Source organism: Anthonomus grandis, chromosome 13, assembly GCF_022605725.1.
Source record: "Anthonomus grandis grandis chromosome 13, icAntGran1.3, whole genome shotgun sequence".
Lineage (NCBI taxonomy): Eukaryota > Metazoa > Arthropoda > Insecta > Coleoptera > Curculionidae > Anthonomus > Anthonomus grandis.
Window position 1 is genome coordinate 26,482,331 of NC_065558.1, and position 23,585 is coordinate 26,505,915.

Consider the following 23,585-nt stretch of genomic DNA (forward strand, 5'->3'; position numbering starts at 1 on the left):
TACACTTAATAAAGAGATGATCAATACAAGTTGCAACATTATTTGTTTCCCTTGTTATGTAGTTAACTAAACTAGTAAAACCTAGGATATTCATAACAGTTAAACAGTTATTAACCTATTCATCCAACAGGTTGATGTTTACATCACCTGTAAAAATACAAATTTTACCAAGATCAGATGAAATACTTCCTAAAAAGGTTTGTAAGCTGACTATGAAGCTGTCTATGTTTGTAGAGGGAGACCGATATAAGGCCAATAGATCAATCAAGGTATTGCACTTAACTACAGTGACTTTTAGGCACTTCAGTTCATTATCTTCCAGAATAACACATATACTGAAAAATATCTTCTTTGACATAAATTGCACAGCCATCAAAACTAGTATTTATCCTTTGTCATGGATTGTATGAGTCTCTGATAGTACTATAAGATCAAAACTTTTCTTGAGAGATTCCAGAACACCAAAAGTTCATAAAAATTTGTGTAAATACTACGAATATTAGTATGAATGATCTTCAGATCACAAGAGTTATCACAAAATAAGGGGATTTGGCTAAGGTTATCACATATATTATTTGAAGAATTGAATGTGTATGTGTAGATTTCCTGAATATTATACTGTATTATTTTTAATTTATTGGTTTACTACAAACCTTGTAGGTTTTCCTCTGAAAGTATTCTAACAGTAGTTTTCCCTTCATGTTTCTTAATAAATATTTTGCCATTATAAGTGTAGACTGCCTTGTACCCCTTTTCCCTTTTTAGGTCCCTCACCTTTTTAAATAGCTGTCCTTGAGAGGTTGTCGTATGTTCATTGAAGTATATTTTGTTATTATTCCTTTCCAGTCCACACCTTGCAACAGTTATACCTTTCAGCTCTTTGATTTTTTTTCATAATTTCCTGTTTTTTTCCATTCTTCTAAATTTAACCAAAATTACACCATCATTCTTTTGTTAACTCGAAAACTTTCAAATATGTCACAGTCATCAAGCATTGCAATTTTTTTTCTCAGATCAATATTTTCGGTTCTTAAGGCTTTTATTTCAGAGACAGTCTGTTTTTCTTCTTTCTTTTTCTGTTCTTCAAAAGAGTCAGACATGAACTGCATGGAAGTTTTTAGCTCGCCTAAGTTTTTTTCCATAACCTTTTTAAAGGGTGCTAATAGGTCAATAAGGGTAGTTTTATAACTTGCCTGAGTGCTTTTTCATCCATTTTAGGTGGATTAGAACTATTTGTAAGGTTTAAATACCTGCAACATTTTCTTTTAAACTTGCCTGGATATAGAAATCAAGCTATTAATTACAGTGCAGTTGGTAATCAGACTGATCCAAATTGCATGATTATCTTGTAAGGAAAAATATTGATTAGGCTGTATGGAAAAGGGCTCCTCTTTTCAATTGACCAGGTCAATCGTTTGATACTTGTATGCTTTCTGTATTATGGATCTTTGTCTTTCATGGTTATAAGGATGTTACTTAAAAATCACACATACAAATTTGGGTTTTATCTTTGATGCTACTGAAGTCTTGTTTAGAGTTTGCCTTGGCTCTCTGTGTAGCCTTTGCTATTTTGTTAGGTTTGATTATCAAATTGTGAAATGGTAGAGGCTTGGTATTTGCAGTTGATGGAAAGTTTTTTTTTATAAAGATTAAGGCTGTGTTGCTGCCATTTGACTTCATAAGACTATGATTAGTGTACCCTATTGACAAACACCTCTCAATGTAAAATCAGAGTGGATTAGAAGCAGTTTAGATGTACAATCTAAAAATATTTGTGCTTTCATTATAGTGATAATTTGTGATTTATTTTGTTTGTAAATGGTTTGAAATAAATAAGATCATTAATTTTTACAGCAGTCAACATTTTAATATATTGCCTCTTAATTTGGAGACTAAATCCTATCTAAAAATTAAATATGTATAAAATTAATTTTTTTAAGTTATTAACCAACCTTTAGCAATTGCTTTTTCTTGCATTTGCTAATTTTAATATTGGGTTTTTTTAATTATGATATAATTATTTCTTTATATCCCACTGGAAATTTAATAATACCTAAAGATTTTTCACTAGTAAGTATATAAAGAAAATTAATTAAACAATTTAGTTTTGTAAACAACGTATATAAATATCGATAGGTAAAATAAAAAATAGGCAGTGACCGTTTTTTTAAATTAGAGTACTTTAATTTGATGTCAGAATATTTTATTATAATTTAATGAACAACCGTGATTGAGTAACTAAATTTATTGTAAATACAGTGGCGGACAAAAGTATGACAATTTTTTAATATTTACACAATTATACACAACTTTATTAGCAGTATTTTTTTTACTAAAACTACATGTAATAAAGGATCATATTTTATTTAATAAATCAAAAAAATACCAGTTCTTAAAAAAAACAAAATTAAAATAGAAAATTAATTGGACAAAATATAATTTTTTTAAAAATATATTTTTTCAATATTTTGTGGCATATTCCTTGGCAGTCAATACTGTTTGATATCTTCTAGGTAGAGATCGATGAGGTTCTGGCAAATTTTTACAGAAATCTTCTTCCATTCAAGTTCCCTGTCTAAATGGTCCCAAAGGTTCTCAGTAGGGTTGAGATCTGAAGACTGTGCTGGCTATTCCAAAATATCCACACTATTTTCAGCAAAAATTTTTTTTACTAATTTAGAGGAGTGTTTTGAAATGTTGAGCGTAAGGGCATTTCTTGCTCCGCATAGGGTATTATTCAATTTTTAAGGATATCCCTGTAGACAAAACGATCAATTTTTTCGTCTATTTTCACTATAGGACCAGTACCAGATCAGGAAAAGCATCCCACACCATAATGTTCCCACCACCATGTTTCACTGTTGGAGTATCTATGATATTTAACATCGAATTTTAAAATCTTTGACACTGCACTCTCACTAATTCACAAATTTCTTGCAATAATTTTTTGTTTAAGCCCACTATATTTTAGCTTTAAAACTTTTTGTGTCAGATCTTCCAAAAAAATATAAGTTTTTCCCATCATTTAGAAACTTTTGCCTGCTACAATATGCATAATAAACATACAATAAACTAAATATACACACAGAAAAATTCAAACTAAAAAAAATTCCATTCTTTTGTCCATCCCAAAAAAAATAGGTTGGTGATAAAAAAAGGAATGCACACAACAAATATTTATCTGCAAAAAATATGCACCAACAAAAAGTATTCCATAAAAATTTGTACTTTTATTGGCTTGTACTTTAATAATAAACAAAAAAAAATTCATACTTTTGTCTCCCACTGTAGATTTAAATCAATATAAGTATACAATATAAATATTAATAGGTAACATTTTTTAATTTATAACATTAATTATTTAGAGGAAAATTCATAATTTAAGTATAATTTGGACTAAGCTAATGTGTTGGTACCTTAATGTCCCATAGCGGGTTTTGCACTTGCCTGGGTCATTTAATTGGCCTTGACTAGTGTTAGAATCTGAAAATTGGAATGAGATTTCATTGTGAGATCTGTTGTCCTGTCCATCATTGGATGCTCTTAATTTTTATATCTTTTTATTGTATGTAAAATTGTAAGTGAATTAACTGTCAAACCTAAATATTGATTTTCTTCTTAAGATCTCATTCTTCTTTAAGTTTTATTATGGCTGGTACATACTTAGAGATCTAACAATAAGTACTGTTCCTCGTAGATGCTAAGAATTGTCTACATTTTTGGAAGATTCTGAGGTTGATAAATTACCTATACATGACAAAATCTGGGGAAACCATTTTGACAGATTTTGATTAACAGGTCATTTTTCAAGGAGTGAAAGACTTCAAATAGTTTTGCTAGGTGCAGATTTAAAAAAAAGTTAAACCCTATCTTTGCCAAATTTCTTTTGTTATTAGTGTGTACTAATTTAGCTAAATTGCTGATTTGACAAATAGGCTATAGAGAGTTTGTAGAGTCTCCCGCTTTTTTTAAATTGTTTTTGTGGCAACATATGACAAAATAAACTTCAAGTTCATTTTTCAATATTTTCATTAAATTAACATTTTTTTAATTTTAATTTAATAGAAAATTGAGAATCTGAATGATGTATTAAAACTGCAAAGAACTATTGACATTGTTTTGTCATGGTGCTAGGCTAATGATATGTTTTTGAATGCAGAAAAATGAAAATTTATGAGATATTGTCATAAGTAAGCTGCCAGAAAAATATTCAATCAGTTCTATCTATTCTTGAAGAGGTTAGTGTAATGAAAGTTTTGGGAGTTTATCTGAACATCTCATTGACCTTCCATTCTCACTTTGATGAAATGATTAATAGGGCTAACCATATGTTGGATTCATTAAGAGGACTGCACTTAAACCATTATATTATATCAATTAATTTTAAAAATGCCTTGTTCTACCTCTCTCTTTAGCAAAGGAACCCATATATTATTAAAATCAACCACAAGTAACTAGGCATTTATACCCATTTAACATTATAAATGCACTTTCCTTTAATTTATCTAATTTTAAAATTGGTTCCTTGGTTAAAATGGAGGGAGCAGTCCAGTTTATTCTATGGTTATTGTCGAATGTTTAGAACAGGGCATTCTCAAAATTGAATGACAATTTGAAATATATTTTATTCATATCTTCTATAATTAAATTACATTTGGATCACACCCCTTAATTTTAAAAGAAGTAACCTTTGAATTATTTGTTATCTTTCAACACGGTTTATCAAAGTATTAATCAATCGTCAAATTATAAAAAAAGTATTATAATTATTTTTTAATTAAAAACAAGTTTTAAACAAAGAGGAGACGAAATATTATAAAAGATAAGTACATTTTCCATATATTTAATTTAACTAAATTTTATTTACCTTGATAATGATAGTAGATATAGCTACCAGAAGGTTGGTTCAAATTAGGCCTTTTTATAAAATAAGTAGGTTTTCTCATCATTTTCAATTTTAATATTCATAATAAAGTTAGGTAGGATATTAAAAAGAAGAAACAAGCTCAGAGATCAATAGATTAAACCTTAGCTCCTGGGTATTAAAAAAAAATCTATTTTACCTGAAGTAAATTATTGTATTTAAGACTTATTGAACTTACATTAAATTAAATATAACGAAAGGTATTGTTAAAGATTTAGGTTCATATTAATAGTCTATTTTATTCTTATTTTCAATATTTGAGCGTATGCGTATTTTCTAAATTGATTTGTACTATAAGTGATGTAATACCCAACAAAATAAGTAACACATTATGAATTCGTCATAACAATACAGATTTTTTGTTAGGTCTGTGCTACAGTTTGGAAGTGTGATTTGGTGTCTTTACAATCAAATACATATTGAGAGAATTAATAAGATTCAAAATAAGTTAAATAAATCTTACTAATTTGTTGACAATGTCTTATTGTGGCTTACATTCTTTAACTGATAGAAGTGAATTAAGATGTGTATTTTGCATACAAGATTTTGAATAACTATATTAAAGCTGATTTTCAGTGTGGACTCTTTTGGTTGACAACTTGGACAGGTAAATGTGATGTGTTAGTCCCTCACCACTTAAAAATCATGATCTAAAGAAACAGTCGCTTAAATGCATTGGTTATTAGCAATTGAAGAGTTTATGTTTTCGTTTTTTCTTTTCTGCTTGATTAAAAAATAAAGTCGAATTTTTTGTTCCTCCAGAATTTGAGCCACTCTTTTCTCTCGAATAAGCTGTTGTGCTTTTTAATCTATTTAATGAATCAATACACGGGATCAACCCCATTACAAATAATATAAATATTTCTGAAAACGAAAAAAAGCTAGACTACCACTAATTACTAATTAACTATATCAGACTTAATTTTAATACCAAGGATAATTAAACTGTTTTACAAGTAATAATAATAATCTCTCAAAATCTGAACAATTAACAATGCAAAATTAGCTAAGAAAAAACAAAATATATTATCATTGACAATGATCATGATTATTAATCACGGAGCAAAATTATTTCAAAAAAAAATTTACAAACTCTTAATAAGACTCATAAAATGCAATAAGGAAATTCCAGTAGAGTATATATATATATACTAGCCTCAAGGTTCTTTCGACAGGCGAGTGCATAGCATAGTTGGTACGATGATGAGGCAAAGAAAACAATCGATTTACCCTACAATTATTAGATCTAAAATAAATTATGAATAATGGTCGTGTAAATTTGCTTTCGGGAAGCCATAAACACCTTATTGTCAGAATAACTTTTAAATTTTCTAATTTAACTTTTGTGATTTTTGTAGCTTTTATTATACATTTCTTTACACTGAGCACTATAAAAAGCGAATTGTTGGTAGTCATCTAGAGATTTAGAAAGTTTCCAATTTTTATGCCTAAGTTTCTTATTACGAGTAATAGCAGATTTTTTAGCTCTTAGCATTCTGGAAATTTTTTGGTTTTAGCTCTGAGCTTAGGAACATAAAACTCTATAGCTCTAGAAACAACGTAGTAAACAACATTTAAAATTATAGTATCCATACTATACTCATACAAGGATCTTCATTTTAATTAAGTGAAAAATTAAATATAATCGAAGGATGATATTTATCAAAGGTTGGAGAGAGTTATCACATAAAGTAACCACAATATCAGAGTTATCAGAGAAAACAAGATCGAGCAAAGAGGGAAAATTTTAGGAAATTTTAGGGAAGCATTTTTTATGTAATTTTTTTGAAATAGGTTAAGAAATCCAAAATTGTCAACTAAAGAACAGGCCTGGAGGAGAGCCAATTATCCTACAGTAATAGTACCACAGTTTTCATTGTTCCATGTAATACTGGATAAATTGAAATCTCTACATATAATTATTTTATCATAGTCAGAAACAGCTTCTTCCGAGGAGTTACAGAATGTACTCAAAATGTACTAAATAAGTAAAGAAAATCAATATGTACATCTAATTTTGCAAAGAGTGAAAATTTGATTTTATTGAATTAAATTTACTTACTCAAATATATCACGAAACTGACATCCATGCTCAGCCTCACATGTTGTCTCTATTTTTAGGTCACTACTTTTCTTGTATTCCTGTTTTTGCTGCTTTCACCTCATCTACTCGCATCCATATCCAGTTGCTTGTAACACCTCCCTTGGGACACCACCTGCTGAAAGTTATTGAAGCCTCCACAACTGACTGATCTGCTGCTGGTTCCTATGCCTAGTCTTGTAGGTGTCAAGCACAGAGTCCATTTAGACCAACTTGGTCCTGCTGCCTTGGAAGACTTGGAACAGTCAGGTACTACTTTCAGGCATGGTGACCTCAAGTATTAATATTGTCATGTTGTACATGCAATTTACACATTTTTATGAACCATATTATTTATCCATTGTCATTGATTATTTTTTTAATTTAATTATTTTTTTAAAATCTGCACTGGTGCATCGTCAAGCTGGTCATAGGAAATCCCATATAAATTATGAGATTTTCAAATATTGGCTCCCCTGAATATTCATATTAGTCTCCTTACGTCTAGTCTCCAAGATGTCTGTACGATTGTAAATTTATTTTTTCATTGCCATAGCAATAGTATGAAGTTAGCTGATGATGATAAACGGTGCCAGGGTAAGCACTGATCTTACTGGTCGAGGACGAAGATAACCATCGTACTTTAGGTAGATATTGAAAGTAGACCGTCCGGTTATAATGAGATCTTATTGCTTTTAATCTTTATTATTACAAATACTAGTAACAGGTTTGGTTGCTTAAAAATAAATGAACAAATGTGTCCTTAAAATCTAGCGATTCCCCATTACCAATTTCTATGGTTAAGCACAGGTAGTTATTTGGGAAAATGTATCGGAAAATGCGGCACTCCATTAATGACGCAAAACAGTATGATTTAAGGAACGGGGTTATGATGTTTTTGTACAAGCGGTTACGGATGAGATTCGTGAAGCAAAGCCGGAAACTCAACACCAATCAAGCAAAGCAATCTCAATCAATCGGTCAACATGGACACAACAACAACGGACTCGGTTATTACTTGTCTTTCACCACTTGGAGAAGACAAGTAATAATTAATAAATGCGGCTGTTGCCTGCCTTACAAAACAGGAAGAAAGATAGTGTCCAAGCAGTAGTTTTTATCAATAAAATAATTAAATGGAATTAAATGGTACGGCCGCAGACAGCAGAAAATAAAAAGCCAACAATAAAAATTATCAAGTGAATACAAAATGCATCCGCAGTGGTGTGTGTCCGAGTGTGTGCGATACGAAAGAGATCTTAATACGCGAGCTTGGAAGCGGTCGGTCAACTGTCAACAGGCGGCTCTTACCTAACTCAATTCACACCGTCAACCTCAAGACAAAGTTTAACGTAAATATTGAAAATTTAACGGTATTGAAATATGGAAAAATTACTGGTACTTCGCTCGAAAGGTATGGTACGACCTCACTGCGACGAATGTGTCACCTTGGTGGACCTGGAACCTTTTAATAACCATCACAGGAATTTGGATGCCGACGACTCACGATCATCGTCGGAATCAATTGTGGGATAAAAATGCAATTGGGAAAACTTAATGGAAATAGAGTTTTTCCGTCATGAAAATTGTACGGATTTATAGGCTTTGACCTTATATGGTAAACAAACTTAGTTTCAGCTCTCAAGCTCGGGTATTTCTAGGTGAAAACAGCGGAACAAAAGTTGGTCACATGCGTACAAGAAAAATCGCTTTTCAGGAAAACCGCGGGACACCGAATCATGATTTATATATTTTGCCAAACAAGGCATGACTCTTTATTTAACAGGGCTTCCTAAGGTAGGTGAACCTTGAAACTTGCATAATAAAATATGTAAACAATGCAACAGCATGAAAGGAAAATTCATGAAAATAACTGGAAAACTGGAAGCATAGTGATGAAAACCCTCTCAGTTTTAGGCATTTGTGCTTCTTTACTGTCCTAAGAACAACAATGGGCTGAAAACAATGAAGGCCAGGACTACAACATAGTCAACGGAGAACTTGGTATAACATAAGAAATCGAACCTTTCCCTGGTACTATCCGGCTAGAAACCTCTTTAAGTTGATTTCTTTATGTATATTTACGATTACAAGCCCCTCATGACTCACAGGTAAAGATTGCACTTACCTGTGCACTTGCACCCACCTGGACTTCAAGAGAATGTCAATTATTATTTATTTGCGTTTGCAATAAGACGTAACATAAGCAAAAATTAAAATTATATTAAAACACAAAAACGATTGCCTAATTTAATCTAGTCTTTAAATAAGAATCTAAGGCGCCTAGGTTGTTGTCCAAAGACGTGTAAAACCTTGTCAACAAACTCAATATCTTCCTCTATTCTCTTTCGATGAACGCTCATCAAGCAAAGACCTCTTAGTCTTAACCTGCCGTAATGTGCTAAATGAACGTTCAGTGCTGCAGGTTGCCGCTGGAAGAGTTAGGCCAATCTTAATTGCTTCACGTACTGCTGGATCAAACGGAGTGGCTTCAGAAATTAAATCTGCATATTCTACAGATTCGTTGGATGTAGTTCCTTCTTCGGCTGTCTTAAACATCTCGTACCTCGTAGTAGCCTCGGCAATAAAATTCTGTAAAAAGGCCCCATAAAAATTCTGTAATCTTCCGCTTCCTGTAAAAACGAGGCTTTATCGAGCTTTCTCATATTTCGGGATGTAGCTGCATTAGGGAGAATGATTTTTTATGTGTAGCGGAAAATTGAGTTTTAAGAGACGAAATAAATATGGAATGAAAATAGAGGTTCTAAAAAACTTCTCTACATTTTCAGATGGTTGGTTTGATCGATAGATTTGTTTTGCTACGATTCGAGGACGCTTAAGCTCAACATCCAGTTCCTGGCAGATTTTTTGAGCTCTTTCAAAAATTATGGCGAACTCTATCTCGATGAGATTGAAGCACGGTCGTCAATTTATTAATATGGTCAAGAACTTATTTTGTATTTATATTTACATTGTAATTGATTGCACATAGGTTCGAGTTTGGCACAGTAGCAAGCAATTACTAAGAGCGTAACAATGTGTGTTAAAGTTGTCGCAGTCGTATAAAGCTGATATGCTTTAGTTTTTGTTTTTGAATTTGGTGCAGCAATGGAAAGTTCTTCTAGAGCTTGTACAATCGTAATAAAGTTCTCAGAAAATATCCTTATACTTTTGTATTTTGCTGTCCAACGCGTTTCACAAAAAAAAGGAATATTTGGTATTTTCGTCGCAATGTGCTTTCTCTAAAAAAGTTTATGATATCCTTTGTCGTCTCAGCGGCATTTCTTACTTCACTAACGTCATTGATGTTATTGATTACAAGATTTAATAACACAGAAAAAGTCGAAGTCTGCTCTATTTCCTCAATTCTTTTGCGTCTTAGAACATCACTGCAAATGTCTATTAATTAATTTTGAGTTTGGTGCGATATGTAGGTAGAAAGCATTCTTAGCTCCCGAATCTAAATGACTTTTCAAAATTGACTTTTCCTTGTGATAGGCTGTATTTTAAGATTCATTAATCTCTTTCTATTCATAATCTTTTTAAAATCTTTTGAAAAAGCTAGCGCATCACAATGCCACGCACTTGCTACGTGAGCTTGAGCAACCTCATTAAACTTTTGATACTTCAGGCATGGCGAAATAATAAACTGTCTTTGTATACCACGCCGCACTGGAGGCCGAAATAAAACACATATTCGACAAAGAGGTCCTTTTGCTTTAGCTGAGTAGGCCAGCCATGGGTACATCGAAAACCACTCACATCGAAAGGCCCGTTTAGCACTAGAATTCACTTCATTTTTAAAATTGTAAGTCTGGTTAGGAGTCCAAGGATGTTTAAGTAACTTGAAACGAAACTCGTCATCAATTTTATAATTAACGTCTAAACATAGCCCGATGTCCAATAATGAAGTAAAGTCCAGTGCAATGATATATTAGAATGGTCACCCGTCAAAACACCAGCATTTTACTTCTCAAACAATGTAAATAGAAGGTGGATGACATTGTTTGGCAGGTGGAATGCTGGTATTTTGACGGGTGACCATTCTAATATATCGTTGCACTGGACTTTACTTATGCAGCTGCTTGAACTGCTAGTAGATTCAAACGATGAATTTGGTAGAAGATCCTTACTGGTAGTATCTTCTATTAAGAAGAAAGGTTTTACTTACTCAAACATCACGTGATTACTATTACCTATTACGGTACTAAACACTAAACAAGATCTGAATTTTTGTTTCACGGCCTGGAGCGTACGGCATAGGAAAAACCCTAACTCTAACCTAAAAACAAACTAAATGGAATGGAAGCAATATGTTAGGATTGTTGGGTTGCTTTCCTGCGGTCATGCTCGATAACAATGTAACGATAGATGGTTAGATGGCGCAGTAGTCTGCAATTATTAATCAAGACAGATCTGTTAGGTAGTAGTTGATTTCTTCGTGTTGTTTTTTATTCTATTATTATTTAATTAGTTATTAATTAGTTCGAGCGCTTACGATGTTGGTTGTTTGCTGATGGTTTGGCATGTGTGCAAAGGTCTACACCCACATCACCTTAAAGTTCATTTTTAACTAGTTTTGGACGAAAACTGGGCGTGGCACCTAAAAAATTTTTGTCTGCGGCGCATTCATTTTCTTTTTATAAAACTTACTTATTTCGAATTTAAAATTTATGCACCACCCTTAAGAACATTCTGCCGGCGCCCATGCTCTTTATAAACCTAAAATATAAAGTTAGCTATACTATCTGGTATATAGGGGAAATTATTAGAGACTTAAAAAAAGGACAAAGTTCATAAAAGGTACAAAAAAATATAAATTGCATACTGATTTTATAGCATACTCCAAGCATAGGAAGATTATTAAGGGTAAGATTGATGCTGTCTACGGAACCTACTTAAAAAAAACCGAGTAATCCTACGGCTGGCCATGATAAAATACCCTCTTTTACTCTTCGATATTGCTCACAATGCTTTGCAACTCCTCTCTGTCATATTTTTAAATTCGCAATTGAATCATGTACTTTTCCGGACACACCCTTTACACAAGGGTAGTGTACAAGGGAGTGTGTATAGAGAACTACAGAACAGTGGCCAACTCATGCAACTTTTCAAAGGTCTTTGAACTGTGTGTATATAATGAACTATTTCACTTATTTAGGAATCAAATATATAGGTCTACAGTAATTAATCTTACACGCTTTTTACAAAAGGCACACAAGCCTATTGGAAAGCAGAGACAACTAGATTTTTTATTCTGATTTTTTGAAGCCTTTGACAGATTGGACCATGGTGTGATTATCGAAAAAATGTCTTTGATGGGATTTCATCATGATCTTCTTAAATTCTTTATCTCCTACTTGAATGATAGATCGCAATATGTTGAACTTGGTAGATATTAGTCCATTTCATATCCAGCTCTGAGTAGTGCTCCTTAAGGGAGTAACCTTGCTCCCTTAATTTTTGCAATTTTTGTTAACGACAACACATCCAGTTTTACATCTGATTGTCTTTTATTTGCAGATGACCAAAAATTATGTTGTACTATAGAAAACAACAACCACTGCGTTCAACTGCAAAAAGACATACACACCTTATCATCCTGGTGCTCAATAAATAAACTGCCTCTTAACATTAAAAAGTGCAAAATTATGTCAATCTCCAACCTTCACAATGAATTTAATTTTAACTACAACCTGGGTAATTTTGCTCTTGAACGAGTTAGCTCTATATATTTACTCTCACCAAAGACTTGGGGGTGAAAATTGACGAGAGACTTACATTCATTAAACATATAGATGAAGGTGCAAAAGCATGATTAAAAACTCTCGGTTTTATCATTAGGTCCACAAAAGATTTTCTGAATTTGGAAAGTCTAATTACTTTATATAATAGCTTGATAAAATCTAAATTGTTTTATGCTGCAATGGTACGGTTCCCTAGCTACGAGTACATATTGACAGGCTCGAGTATGTACAACGCTTCAAAACTGGTGGTTTTTACCCCCCAAGAGGCTGTATCATAGCTTGCTTCTTCAGAGATTTAACTTTTTATCCCTTAAACATGGTGTCATACTAAGCAGCCAACATTTTCTATTTAAACTCTGCTGCAATAAAATTGATGCTCTAGACCTTTTGGGTGAATTTAATTTTTTTGTACCTCCTATACACACAAGGCCAATTCAGTTTTATCTTGAGAATACCCGTATCAACTTGACCAGAAATGCTTCTTTATACCGAGCCTGTTCATGGTTTAACACACTAAATAGTGAGAATAACATGGACCTTCTTAATGGCTCTACAACTGCTTTTAAAAAAAATGTGATGCAAGCAACGCCACCACCCCTACGATTATCCGTTCGATCATGTGAGATAAAAGTAAACTTGTCAATACCTATGATGTTTTTATCAAAATTTTGTGCAAGCCACGTTTCAGTCAAACCAACTATATGAAATTCCGTGTTTTGAATAAAATCTTTAAAATCAGTAAAATTTGCCACTAGGGATCGAATATTTAAATGGCATATATTAAATGCCATTGATTAAAATAAGTCATTAATAGTAAAATAAATAAAAATGAATTGACATATAACAAACAGTATTTAAAATAAAACTACTTACACAAAAATACCAACAAAATAATTTAGGACTACCTATCTAAGCCTTTCCTTGACAAGACGTAGAGTTTGTTCTTCCGGACTGCCTAGTATTTCTTGAAACTACCGTCACGGGAGATGATAATGTTTGACTCTTAATTTCAGGTCCCCTGTTCCTTTCTTTGTGCCTCTCGTTTACTACCTCTTTTGAATTTACCTCCTTTCTAGAGGTTTGTTGAGGTATTATCTTCGGTGATGCTACGTCACTTACAGAAATTGTAGAAGAGGTTTTCGTCTGCCTTTCAGGTGTTGCAGGAGCACTGTTGTTAGGAAATACTGTTTTTTATTTATAAAGAAGTCAGTGAACATTTCCCCGGTAGCTTCTTTCAGTTCAGTTATACTAAAAGTGTTTTCGTTCACTAGTAATTTATTTTTTAATATTTTTGCCTCGAAGTTCTTACTTTTGGCTATTTTGAAATATTTATAGAGGATTTTTTGATCTTGCTGCTGCTCAACTGTAAGATCGTTATACTCTATTTCAGAAGTGTGTAGAGCAATAAAACCTCATTAGGTATGCAAAAGTGGTACCTGGGTGGTGATCCACCAATATTTTATGCCACTACCTTAGTTGGGTATTAGTTTCAATGTAAAATTCTTTCTTTTCGTTGATTGCAGGTAGTGCCACCCGGTTTTGGGTCAATTTATGAGTTTTGCCCATTGTTACCCACTGATAAACATTGAAAACGGTTCGCCAAAGGCGTGCAACTGGAACTTGTTTTTTACCTTATAATTAATGTACTTAAATGCTATTTTATTTTAGAAAGTTACTTTTGTTTAAATGGAATAATATATTTTTTTCACAAATTTATTGAACATAATATGTAGAGTAAAACAGTTGAAAATGTCACTTTTGGATCTGGCACTTTTTGAACAGTGTATAACAATTTTAAATTATAATAGAAAAATCTTCTGCAGCATAAATTATTGGTTCTCAATTGAGGTTTACTTTTACAATATTATTAGGTCAAACTTCAGGAGTTCATGTACTATGTACTCCTGAAACTCTTTTGGGTAAATAATGATTTATCTACAGTAATTTATTTTTGTAGGATAACGAGATTTAAAATGTTTGGTTATAATTTTACATTAAAATGGGGTTTAAATTCTGGTGATCATTTAATATTTTTTGCAGTATAAAGTGCTTTTTTGACGCTACATTTTACTATATCTACTAATTATAGGGATTAATTGTTCTATTTTCTTAACCCTGGTTATGTCCAAAACGTAAAAAGAATCATTTGGGTCATCTTGTATAACCTAAATACCAAATTTAAATTACATTTGAATAATACATAACCGTAATAGAGTAAGGATATGAGTATTTTTTTAAAACACAATTCTTCAAAATATTTTTAAAAATCATTGAGGGTTAAACAAATTATATCTAAAAATTAAATTGAAATCAAATCGGAACAATAGCAGCTAATAGTTATCGTTTTTTTTTTATCCTGGTTATGTCCAAAACTTAAAAAGGATCATTTGGGTTATCTTGTATAACCTAAATACCAATTTTTAATTATATTCGAATAATAGATAACCATAATAGAGTGAGATATGACTATTTTTTTAAAACGCAATACATGAAAATATTTTTAAAAATTATGTAGGATTAAACAAATTATATCTAAAAATTAAATTAAAATTAAATCAGAACAATAGCTAACGCTATTAGTTATCGTATTTTCTTAATTCTGGTTATGTTCAAACTGTAAAAAAGATCATTTGGCTATCTTGTATGTGCGAAATACTAAATTTAAATTATATTAGGATAGTAGATAACAGTGATAGAGTGAGACATGACTATTTTTTTTAAAAAACAATACATCAGAAAATTTTTTAAAATAATTTGCAGTACATCAAATGAACGAAAATTAAATTGGAGTCAAATCGGACAATGCTATAGGCCCTAGTAAGTTAAACCTAACCCAAAAAGCATCATTAACTTAATTTGTCATTTAAAATGAAAGATGCGGTTTTCTCATTTTATGTAGGCGGTGCATTTCTAAAGCTAATAGCAAATACAAGGTGTCGCGGCGAGTTTTGCACTTTTATGTATAATTTTTAAGCCTGTTCATATCAAACTCCGTACTTTTTCGCAACGGTAAAGCAATCCTTGGAAATTTATTGTCAGAATTGACAGATGCAATAATGAATCGGTTTGATGCCCAACAATGTGGATTGGTGTTCGTAGTTTTTATTAATTAGTCTATTTCGTTGATGTTCGTAGTCTATTTAAAGGGTTACGCATTTCGCCATATTAGGGCATCATCAGACCTCGTCTAAATACAAAAACTACACACTTACTCTTACTAACGTAAATAAAAATATAAAATGTATGATAATATAAATGTATAGTATGTCTACAATATCGTGTACCGTTATTGACTTACCCTTCTGGACTCCTACGAAATGTGTGCTAGTCAATATATTGACGGTGTTCGTGATGCAGTTGCCGAATAACCACACAGATCAACGCGAAAACATGCTGCAGTTCTCCAGTTATATAAATCTAGGGTTTTGCGCATCTTAAAGAAATACCTGAATCTACATCCTTTTAAAATTTGGATCGTGCAAGAACTAAAGGAAAAATATTATCCTATACGATTGATGATGTTTGCTAACCAAATGTTAGAAGAATTTTATAACTGTGACAGAATTTTTGGTCCCGAATGAGGCACATTTTCATTTGCATGGATATGTCAATAAGCAAAATAGTCGTTATTGGTCGGAAGAAAATCCCCCAGAAAAATATCAATCTCCATTACATAGCCCTAAAGTTAATATTTGGCCAGAGTTTAGAATAACGCCCCAACAAATTTGATTCAGCTTAAAACTCGTATTTAGCAAGAAATTACCCCTGAATTATGCACAAGTGTAATGGAGAATCTAAGGCATCGCTTGGAAGAGTGCCAGCGGCGAAAGGAATGACATCTCGATGATGTTATTTTCCACACATGAATTGCTACTAAATATATTTTATATGTTTAAATAAAGCTTGTTTCTAAAGTTAAATAATAGTTTTAGCAAAAATTGAAAGAAAATTACAAAACTCTCTGAGACACCTTGTACTTAGAGGCATGTAAATAGCTATCACCGTCTCTGTAACATTATGTAATACATATCTAGTGTGATGGTCATTTTATCATGAATTTCTCTTAATCTACTGAATTTTCAAAGAACATTTAATAAAAATCGAAACTAAGAAAAACAAATTTTTAGTTACCATACTTTTGTCACATCATCTTATTTTCAGACACTAAAATGCCGGCGCCTTTGGAAATCCATTAGTTGCCATTTTTGGCAAATCCTAAATTTATAGTGGTATTATCTTTCTTTACCCAAAATAAAATGAAGTGTAGTTTTGACTACTCCTACATTTCTATCGATTTTCTTAATTGATACCTCAGGATTCTCAATAACTATCGACCCTTCTTCGGCCCTAGGCCACCATCAGGGATATGACAAAAACGTATACAAGTTAAAATAATTGAAATTAAAATTTTAGAATGATATAGATTCAAAATAAATACATAGTAAGTATATAATATATATATGGTTAAAAGGACGTGTGGCGGTTATGTTCCACAATAATTTTAGCGCTCTACTGCACGGAGCAGAGACCCTCCTAATTTCTTGAGGGATTTTTATTATATTTCCAATCACTGGTTTGCCCAAGGGTTCGCCTTACTTTGGTAAATAAATCAAGCACCTTTTGGTTTAACACAACTTTATTAAACCCGATTAATTCATAAAATGGTCCAAAATATAGTCTACAAAACTATACGTTGTACAAATCACTACTAAAAACTTAACTAAACATCTAAAAGCTTAGTTAAAACAAACCGGGGAAGTACCGCCGCGAGCTATAAATAGCACATAAAAGATACCGATCGGCTATTGCGCGCCAAAACCGGGAGCAAAGTTCAAGACGGAGACCGACCGTGCGAAGGGCGACCGCGACCTACTTTTTACTTGGTCGAGCGACGACTTCATACTGCATACTCATTGATTGATTTGGGATGGACGACGGACGGCGACGCGCGTTATTAATACGTCACAGTTACATTATTTAAGTCCAAAGTTAGATGGCGTCACTATAATTGTTTTTAAGCATTTTTCTATTATTGTCCTTAAGTTCCTAAACTAAAGTTGTGCTGGTCACAACAGGACGACTCTAAAACAGAGAAAAACTATAAAACACCATTAGACTATTCTTAATGTAACTTACACACCAAGAGATATTTCGCATACTAAGTGTATTAAGATTCTATTATTTTTTTAAAAATTTAAAAAATTGCGCAGGCCAATGGGCTAATGAAGAGATCAGATTTTTCTCCCGTCCGTATTATGCCCCGCAGACGCAGGTATCCTTGCCGGCCTGTAAAAATACATTTCAATACCGCTTATTAGTTATTGATAGGATAAACCAATAAAAGGTTCGTTACTCCTGTATTTTGTGTTTTAATTTTCAAATCCAACCCTTATAGGTTTATTACCCTACCAATTAATCCGAATTCGGGATCGGCTAATGTATTTGGATATATTATGATTTTTGGATATATATATACAATATAATAGGATAGATACATACATATAACAATACATACATATAAATGGTATGACTGATAGTTTTCTACACCGATGCCTAAGATCTTCTTCGAATCAAATTGGATATTATAGAAAATCAAAAGCTCAGAATTACCCAGACATTTCGAAAAAAATATATTTTTATTATACAAACGTTGAAAAATAATTAATGTTATGCTTGTGTCCCTTATGCTTGTCTATCTAAAATAGACACTCTTGAAAATTAAAACAAACTGGAAATAGTGAGCCTGATTTTATCAATAAGGTACAGAGATATTTACTGTTTAAGAGATAATATTATGTTTATTAGTTTATACAATGCCAAAACACCAGCTTTCAAAGTGCCAGAGCCTGAATTGAGTAAGGCATCTGTTCAGAAGCACTTTGTAAGATGTGTTTTAATAATATTCAAAACGTGTGAAAGACTTTCACGATTTCCAGTTTTTCCAGGCCATTGTGGATGTCAAAAACTAAATTTAAAACGTTTGAAATTGAATGCCAATAATCAAATATTTTACATTATTCTGTACCATATTTAAATAAGTATGTACTTTTCCAGATGGTATAAAATAACCAGGAACACCAGCCTTTAAAGTGTAGGGCCTGAATTGAGTAGGGCATCTCTGAAGAAGTAACACTTTGTAGGACGTGTTATAGTATATTTTTTGGTTTATTTCAAAATCTTATAATTTTTCTGTAATAAAATGATAATTTTATATTCTAATCGAATCTGAGCGTAATGGGATATTATACTAAGATTTCTCGATTCCGTTTTAATGTGATCCTCAATTTGTGATATTAAAAGAAACAAAATCTTTTATACACAACCACCTTAGTGGGACTTAAATATAGAGATTAAAGATCTCATCTGCAAAATAATTCTGTATAAAGAATTCACAGAATGATTTACTAACTTTTTTACTCAGTATGACCACTAACTTTCAATACGATAAATTCAATTCGTGTAACTACTTCTCCCAAGTATTGAGCCGCATCTAGATTTAAGTGTATTTCTAAGTTGTTTAAAAAATTAACCCACATAAATGAATGCTTACTAATTTAACCTACCTCAAGATATGTGTTAAAATATAATGTTCATGATAAAGACTTTAACTTCACGACGAACCTGATCAATTCTTATTTAAAAAATTACCCCTCAAGGAAAACTCCAAAATATGGTAACCACATAATTTTCCTTCATTGATCAAATCCTTGTACAGGGTGGCCAAATAAGCGAGGTAAGCGGCTGTATCTCAGGACCTGTACATCTGGCAACAATGGATTTTTTTTTATTATTATAAAAGTGGCCATGAGAAAATTCTGGAAATTATTTTTAACTTCCGTATTTCACCGCAAGAGGGCGCAACTAAAAATTAAATAAAAGAAACGTCTTTTTCTCCGAAAACTTAAATATTAACTTTTTATAAACTTTTCATATTATTTTTAGTAAGCCTAGATAATTTGCTATAATTTTGGTTTATGAATTATTGACGGACCATGTATTTCCAATTGGACGGGTACCCAGCACATTTTTCCCGTTTAGTGCGGCATCATATAAATAATTACTTTCAAGGGCGCTGGATCGGAAGGGGGAGTCTATATCCTTGGCCGGCCAGGTCACCCGACTTAACATGCCTAGACTTTTACTTATGGGGTCGTTTAAAAGATATTGTGTACCAAACTCCACCTACAACAAGACAGGATATGGAAAACAGAATCCGTGGTGCAATAAATGAAATATCAGCTGCTGAAATCGAAACAGCAGTTTTATCCACCCAAAGAAGGTTGGAAGCTTGTTTGGAATATGATGGAAAGCAGTTTGAACACCTATCGAGCCATTAAATACCAAATATGTTTGGGTTTAAAATCGGTTCTTTTCAGAACCATGATTTAAATATAAAACGAAATTCGTTAATAAAATTATTCGCCTTAAGAAAGTCACATAAACTTCCAATCATTCTGTGATACATAGGTATTATTAATTTATAATTTATCAATCAATTATTACTTTCATAATTTATTAATTATGACAACATCATGGTATCCTAGTTGTGGTAATACTAATTAGATTTTTAGGCGACACTAGATGGCGGTACGTCAGTTTAGGCTCGGTGCGTAAAAAACTTTAATTCGCTATAACTTTAAAACGAGCAAAGATATCATCGTGCGATTTTCTTTCACAGTACTTTTGCAAATCTTATTTACTTTTTAAATAGGATGTCAAAAATATACCATTTAATTTGATTTTTGGAGCCAAATGAAAAAAACTGGAATTATTACAAATTGTGCCCTCTGGCGGTTTTATTAGGAACTACAGGGTAGTGATGAGATCAGACTTTTAAAGCAGCTACATTTATCTCGCAAATAAATTTTGAATCGCTTAAATCGAATAAGTGGTTTAGAATTTACACCAATTTTAATGATTCCACTTTAAATAGCTTCCCCCACCCCTACTATCGTTCGTACGTCAATGATTCATAAAATCAAAATTATAGCAAATTATCTAGGCTTACTAAAAATAATATCAAAAGTATAAGTTAATACTTAAGTTTTCGGAGAAAAAGACGTTTCTTTTATATAATTTTTAGTTGCGCCCTCTTGCGGTGAAATACGGAACTTAAAAATAATTTCCAGAATTTTCTCACAGCCACGTTTATAATAATAATAAAAATTCCATTGTTGCCAGATGTACAGGTCCTGAGATACAGCCGCTTACCTCGCTTATTTGGCCACCCTGTACATATAAAAAATTTCAAGTTGGTTGCCATTTTAAGGAGATACACAACTTTTTCCGAATTACATAAGCCTTACTAAGCAAGTGTCGACTAGTGTGTTTCTATGGAAACAAATTTTCGGAGAACCAGATTTGCCTGGAAATAAAAACATTATACAGTGCGAGTCTGTAACTTGGAATAAATTCAATAATAAATAAATGGAAGCGTATTCGGAAAAACGCTCGGACAGGTCAATTGAAATTGTAAGTTGCGCTTGTTTTACAATAGAAAGTTTTTATACAGGGTGTGCCATGTAGGCGGGGCTAATACCAACTTTCTTATTTTAACACCCTATATGTTATTATATTTTTAGATTCTCCACAAAATTCCAAACACTTTCAAGTTCCAAAAACCTTTATTCACCTGTTTTTAAGTTTTTATTTTTTATTTTAAAAATGTTTTAAATTCAAAAAATAAGCGTTTCAGTAAACAGGTTTTTTTGTAATGTATTTTATGAATGTCCTATAAAAATGTAGCATTTCTATAATTTTGGACACTGCTGCAAGATAAGGCACATCTTTTACTGTTGGCTAATCAGATTTAAGTTTCTTTTAATTTTTTTACGAAATGGGCTATTTAAGTGAAAAGCACAAGATTCAAATCTTAATAATGATTGGGTACGGAGATAGAACAAGAACCCAAAATGAAGTTTTGCATTTATTCAGACAGTAGTAGTATCCTGATTTACCACCCATATCTCACAAGTACTATAAGCAAAATTGAAAACAGTTTCGGGAAAATCCAATAGAAGCTGATATGCCGAATAGAAACATCTGGTTTCAGCAAGATGGTGCGCCTCTCCACTTTGCAAGACCTGTTCGAAACTATCTGGATACTATTCTTCCAGGCAGATGGATTGGCACGAGAGGACCTTTTGAATCGCCACCAAGATCGCCCGATTTGACTCTGCTGGATTTTTTCCTATGGGGATGTTTCAAATCCAAAGTTTATGTGACCAAACCGGCAAATATTGAGGAGTTGAAAACTAGAATAAGGCAAGAGAGTCGAAACATTTCTCCAGAATGCATAAGAAACGTTCAAAATGAATTTTTAGTACGTTTAGCGCATTGCCAAATAGAAAATGGTTTACACTCTAAACACTTTTTAAAGAAAAAGATTTAAAAGAACCCTCATTAAGTTTATGAAATACGTTTTCTTTAACCTGTATCTTAAAAACAATCAAATAAAGGTATGGCATGTGATACATCAAAATGTTTAGAATTTTGTGGAAAATCAAAAAATGTACATATGTCCCATTTAAAATAAGAAAGTTGGTATTAGCACCGCATATATGGCACACATTGTATAAAAAAATTTTATTGTAAAAAATGCGCAACTTACAATCTCAATTAACTTGTCCGAGCCTTTTTCTGAACACGCTCTCATTTATTTATTATCGAATTTATTCCAAGTTACAGACTCGCACTGTATCCATCCATGTCTGGATAGATAAATTTAGTATAAAATGTTAACCGTTTTTTTAAATTTCGGACAAGAAAATAACTGTCAATGGAATTGCCATTTCACAAGTAGCTGCAAGTCCCAAATCATTAAGCTTTCAGAAAATTACTTAATTAGAAAACTACTATCAAGATTTTACACTTACGTAATAGAAACACAATGCATAAAAATACGAATTTACTTACCTAAGTAAGTAAAAGAAAAGAAACAAGATAGTTGCTTTTTTACTCGTACGAACAGATCATAAGTTATTACTCTCAGCAGGGATCGTTCCTCAAAATCTAAAAAATATATAAAAATAGGGAACCCAAGACAAAACCGACACTTGAAGAAACTAATTTTTTTTTGCGAAAAACGAAAAAAAAAACGAAGTAGCAGGTAAAATGGACCAAACGTAAAGATATAATGAATATTAACAAAATGGAGGCCTATAGGCACATTTAACATTATAATCTCAATTATAACATTACGCGTAGTTTTAACACACAAAAACAACCCCACTGCCTATATCCTCTCTACCAGGGAACGAACAGTGTGCCAACAACTTACAAACTGAACACTAAATCCAACCTTCTGTGGATTTAGAATAAGAATATTGGTAGTATAATCACAGCGCATCTTTCTTCTCATCAGATGATTTATCAACCGAATCACCAAAAGCGATATTTCTTTTAGCTTCATTTTTAACTTTGAGCTCTTTAGTATGGAGAAGAAGTAATAATAGCTTAACCTTGTTTTTGTGTTTAATTCACGTAGACCTAAAAGAACATGGCTGGGAGCACATCGATAATATTTTCTCCACTGACTAGGACTTTGCGTTTCTTTAATGAATTTGGATCGATTTTCCAGCGGCTTACGGCCATTCAAATCAAAAATAAATAATCTTAGACTTACCTACGTCCCTTGGATAGTGTTAAGTTTTTAGCCTTGTTGATGATTGTTTCTTCAGAGGTCTTATCTTGGTATATTTTTTGTTGAGTTCTAGTATTATATTTAAATTTGTATTGTTATATATCTAGTATTTTGTATTATCTATTATTGTCTTTGTTAACATGCCTTGCCGTATATTGAAATAAATAAATAAATAATGGCGGCCAGCAAACG

At 32.2% G+C, this 23,585-nt stretch overlaps 1 protein-coding gene and 1 long non-coding RNA gene across 2 annotated transcripts in view; one reads left to right on the top strand and one right to left on the bottom strand.

Moving 5' to 3' along the window:
• Nucleotides 1-23,585, top strand: part of LOC126744117 (putative nuclease HARBI1) — a 47,067-nt gene that overhangs the window by 12,393 nt on the left and 11,089 nt on the right. The window contains exon 2 of the transcript XR_007663060.1: nt 7,046-7,274. The gene's annotated coding sequence lies outside the window, so the exon portion shown is untranslated. The remainder of the gene's footprint in view (nt 1-7,045; nt 7,275-23,585) is intronic.
• On the bottom strand, nt 3,211-3,790 carry LOC126744123 (uncharacterized). Its single transcript, XR_007663065.1, has 2 exons — nt 3,600-3,790; nt 3,211-3,483 (listed from the first exon to the last, which is right to left on the bottom strand). It is a non-coding gene; the product is annotated as an uncharacterized LOC126744123 (long non-coding RNA).